The sequence below is a fragment of the Lactuca saligna genome, chromosome 4 (genome assembly GCF_052625555.1).
Source record: "Lactuca saligna cultivar CGN05327 chromosome 4, ASM5262555v1, whole genome shotgun sequence".
Taxonomy (NCBI): Eukaryota; Viridiplantae; Streptophyta; class Magnoliopsida; order Asterales; family Asteraceae; genus Lactuca; species Lactuca saligna.
The window spans coordinates 57,359,619-57,365,080 of record NC_136420.1 but is presented as its reverse complement, the minus strand read 5'-3'; the positions used below and the strand labels follow the sequence as shown (position 1 = coordinate 57,365,080).

At 34.4% G+C, this 5,462-nt stretch overlaps 1 pseudogene; it reads left to right on the top strand.

Annotated features, from left to right (window-relative positions):
- The first annotated feature begins 3,820 nt into the window (after positions 1-3,820).
- LOC145041923 (ethylene-responsive transcription factor ERF039 pseudogene) lies at positions 3,821-4,899 on the top strand (annotated as a pseudogene).
- Positions 4,900-5,462: the final 563 nt, after the last annotated feature.

Here is a 5,462-nt window from a genome sequence, read left to right as displayed (position 1 = left end):
CGTTAATTCAGTAGAATTTTTTTGTAAACTAAAAGAACTACATAACTAATTTCTATACTACACATTAAAATCCCGATGTCGTTGCTTATTTTTAAATCTTACAATAGAAAACTAAAAGAAGTTGGTATATACCATTACTAATTTGTACCAACCAAACTTGTTGGAAGCCAAATAAATTGGTACCAAGTATACTTGGTACGGTATTGGTAGCAATTCTTTTATACGAATTATAGTTGGTACGGTACACGGTTTAGAGAAAAATGAATTGGTACCGTATCAATTCCACCCCTAGATAAGAATAGCAAGAGCTACCACGAACTTCACATGTACTTGATTAGGAGAATAAATATTGAACTTGACCTACATCAAAATCACTTTATGGATCGTAGACAAGAGTGATGTTTTGATCAAGGTTGCATCTTTGTATTCTTAGACCTAAGATACATATTTGGGACTTAAAATGTAGGAACCTATTGTGTTTTGACATGGTTTAATGTTGTTCCATAAAATGAAGTCATAAGGGCCATCGTTGGGTATAACATGAACTACATTGATGGGCGTACGTAGTTAAAATGGGATTTTTCCCTCTTATTCGTTGAGAGCTATACATCTAAAGTCTTACTAAAAGTTGAACATTAAATGAGATTGATGGCGATACATATATCATGTTCAACATGATGTTTGAGACAAAGGAATACTTGATACCACACCTTTAGTAACAATTGTAGCTTAGAGCTCCTGGAATTGGCTATTGATGAGATGACACCCTTTATATGTCGTTAGGGGCTGTAGCCCGTTGCTAGACGTCATCTACTGTCTATGTCAACCTGTAATGAATCTTGTGCAAGTGGGAGATTATTGAATCTATATGCCTAAAACAAGCATGAATATCTTTTTGTTGACGAACAAAACAAATGAATCACTAGATGAATAAAAAATAACATGACACACAAAAAAGTTCCCAAAAATATAATTCGATGATTCATTTTCATGATGATTTAATTGATATTCACTAAAAGTTTTATAAAAAATGAATTTTTTCTTATATATATATATATATATATATATATATATATATATATATATATATATATATATATATATATATATACTTATTCCGCCTATATCCATAATGGGACTTGAACCCTCAACCTAAAAGAAGAAGGGCACCATCAGATACCGTTGGGGTATAAACCCTTTGGTAAGTACTGTGGATATTTAGTTGTATATACAACTAGCTCTAATATAAATATACTATTAAATGTCAGAAGAATTTATATAGAAATATATTTATAACGGTGCTCATTTGTCAAGATTAAAAGATCAAGAATTTCAACATGGTTTGTTTTTCTAGATAAGAAATTAAAAATCGGTAAAAAAAAATTAAAAATATTAAAAGCTAGTATTACAAAATTGTTGATGTCAATATTTGAAATTAGGACTTTCAATCTAAAAATAAAATATTTGACAAGTGGAGTAGTCCCACAATTACAACCACATTAGTGAAAAAAAAACACTCAATAGCAATTGGCATACAAAATCACTTCGTACATTCTCATCAAATATAAGTAAAAACTCAACCTTATATATAAAGTCCTTGTGATTTAAATATTTTAAAGATCTATAAACACAATCATAAATAATTTCGGACCTACCACTACTAATGATAATGTTAAAGATGAAAAGATTCATAAACCACATGAAAAGTGAATGGTCGATTGCCATCTATGTAGGTGGTGGTGGGCATTATAATTATTAACATGAATATATAAGACAAAACCCAAGGTTTAATAAAAATAATAATAATAATACATACACAGAATAAAATCAATAAATATATTCTAATCAAAGGTTCCAAATATTTATTATTTAAAATAAACAATTTTGGTCTCTGAAACTCAAATGTATTACAACTTCTGGATTAGAATTTAGGATATCCATAATTCATTGAATTTCATAGAGTTCAATAGATTACCACATCATCTTTCTATAATCCATATAATTTTAGCATTTTTCCCCTACAATGCATTGAACACTACAAAATTCAATAGAATGTTATAAAATATAATTTATAGTAAATATTTATAAATTTAATTTTTTTTTTATTGAAATAGTAACTTCAAATCCATTGAATGTCAAAGTGGCATCTCATAATGATAGAGTTTCATCAACTGAATGACGTAGATTTACCAGCTCATTTAACTCTTCCCTCAAGTTGACCATCGTAGATACTCTTATATTGAACTTTTAATTTGACAGTAAAATTATATGGAAAGAGAATCAACTGTATTAATTTTTAGACAAAACTGTAAATTTGGTCCTTGTGGTTTGCAAAAATCTTTGGATAGGGTCCAAAAAGTTTCCGACTTGCACAGAAGGTCTGAAATCAAAGTTGTTCTAGATTTTTTGTCCAAAAAATTGAAATTACCTATTTACCCTTTTAATTTCAGTTTTGTATTTTCTTTTCTTATTTATATTAATACTTTATGAAATAAAAATAAAAAACTAAGAAGATGACCCCACTCCACCCCTACCGGTACCTCTCTCTCTCTCTCTCTCTCTCTCTCTCTCCTTCCCTCTCTTGTTGTCAGTACGATGGATGCCAATAAATTGCGGGCAAAGGGACAGAGTGTCATTGGTTGACGAGAACGAAGCGGCGAAGGAAAAGGGGAGGACATCTGGGGTTTGGCTAGATCGAAGGAATGAAGGGAAAAAGCAGTGAAGCTTCTTCCTGCTCTAATGGTGATGTGCGAAGCGGGAAAGGTTTGATCGGCGAGAAGGGAGGTCGTCTTTGTGGTTTGACGAAACCGAAGGGACGAAGGAAATGGTGGAGTGTCGCAAGCAGCAACAACGAAGAAGTTGGAGTCCTCGGTGGGTTTGCTCGATGGAAGGGAAGAAGAGGGTGCCAGGGGTGGTCGTCGGTCTCAGTGGGTGCTGCGATGAGGCGATCGGTGGTTGACAGATGCGTGATTGGGGATTGCTCCGGCAGCCTCCCCTGTTTTTTTTTTCTGTGGTGGTGTCGGGGGAGGCAGCAGCAACTCCGATTGTTATTGTGTTGTTATTCTCTTGTGTTCTTGTTTTGTTCTTGACTGATTTGAAACGGAATATGCAGGTGTTTGAGTTGAGGCTTGGTCACAGAAACAGGAAGGGACAGAGGTGTAATGGTGGTATCAGGGGAGGCAACAACTCCGGTTGCTGCTATGTTTTCTAGTGAGCAGGGCAGTAACGAGAGAGAGAGAGAGAGAGAGAGAGAGAGAGAGAGAGAGAGAGAGAGAGAGAGAAAGGAGGACTTCGAAGGAGGGGGGAGGAAGAGAGAGAAGGGGAAGTGCTCCGGTGGGTTTGGTGTGTGTGTATATATATATATATATATATATATATATATATATATATATATATATATATATATAATTCTTTTTATGCATTAATATTTATAAAATAAAAATATAAAAATACAAAAAAGAAATTTAAAGGGCAAAATAGTCAATTCAAATGCTCCATGGACCAAAACTACAAATATTTCTTAAGTTTATGACCAAAAACCTAGAAAAATCCTGATTTCGAACCTTCTGTGCAAGATGGAAACTTTTTGGATCCCATCCAAAGATTTTTGCAAACCACAAGGATCAAATTTGCAGTTTTTTCTAATTTTTATAATAAGATTAAATGAGTTATATGTAGAAGATTTTTAGTTTCCTTTAAATAATTATGAGTCGAACTAATGAGATCTTAAAACTATTTTAAAGTCCCATAAGTAATTTTCTTTTGTGTACTTTTATTTTTTTTCTATTATCTAAACTAATTATAACACTATATGCAGGAATCAAACAACCCCCATTCCCCATCCCCACCCCACCAACCCTCTACATCCTTCCTTCCATTTTTATATACCATTTGAGTGCACATTATATTGACCAATAGTCACACACCTCTTTTATCACAAAACAAGATCAAGCGATCGAGCATGGAGAATGCAAGCAAAGTCAACCAATTCTCATCTTCCATCTCTCCCACCTCCACCTTCACCACTTCTGCCACCAGAAGTATTACATGTCGTTCAAAGGCGTGCAAGTCACAGAAAGGCTCAATAAGAGCTCGAAAGGGAAACAATGGCAATGAGGAAAAGAAACTAAGTAAAACTAGTGGTGACGCTAGTGGTGGTGGTGGTGAGGATGGTGAAGAGCACCACACCTATCGAGGTGTAAGAAAGAGGAGTTGGGGAAAATGGGTGTCGGAAATACGTGAGCCACGGAAGAAATCAAGAATATGGCTTGGAACATTCTGGACGGCAGAAATGGCAGCTCGAGCACATGACGTAGCTGCGATAGCCATAAAAGGCACCTCGGCCTACCTTAATTTCCCTCAATTAGCACATCTACTTCCACAGCCTGCCAGCAGATCACCCAAAGACATCAGGGAAGCTGCCGCAAAGGCTGCCGCCATGACATGCGGCGGAGATGGAGTTGGAGCCGAAGCCGAACCAGATAGCCAACCCATACTTTCTCACTCTCAGTCATCAACCACCTTATCATCGGAAAACACCCAAGATGGAGCAGAGCCAGAAGGCCAAGAAACAATGGTTTCCGACGATGATACATTCTTTGACTTGCCAGACCTTTCCCTCCACAACATCGACGTGAGCGACGGTTTTTTTAATGCTTCATCGTGGCAGGTAGTGGCCGGTGTTGATAGTGCCTCCCGGTTTGGAGCTGAAGAGCCGTTTCTATGGGAGATATACTAGCTATAGCTTATAATCAAAAGTAAATAAATAAGGATATATACTGTAAATTATTACTGTATATTGGACACAATTCTAGTCCAATATATTTTATTTGGTTTTAAAAAAATTAACGTGTATTACTGTATATTGGACACAATTCTAGTCAAATATTTTATTTGGTTTTAAAAAAATTAACCTGTATTAATTATATCGATATAAGTTCGAGTTTTTTCTCCATTTTTCTTTTATCATTTTAATATAAGTTTACTTCTAAAACTATTGTTAGGATTTTATTACCATTTTATATATTTCAGTAATACATGTGATATAGAACAAAAAGCCCAATAAAACAAGAACATATTCATCTAAAATTTTATGAAAACATTCATTCTAAATGAATTTATGAGATTATATCTTTGATATGCAGTTCAAATTAAAACATATGCTCAAAATATGAAAATGTGATGTGAAATTGTTGTCAAGTCATTTTTAAATGATAAAATATTATCAGATAGGCGGACCACAAATTACTCAAGATGTTAGCATCTATTATTGGCATTATATTAGGTTATTCGTAGTGCTTCAATTTTTGACGGTGTGGTGATTTGGCATACCTCCTTCTCTATCTTGTTAGTCATTATGGTTTAGGCCAATATAAATAGGGCTACATAAAAACCTAATTTAAATCTTAAAATGTTTGTACCTAAACTCTAATCACTAAAATCTCCGCACTTTAATCGGGATG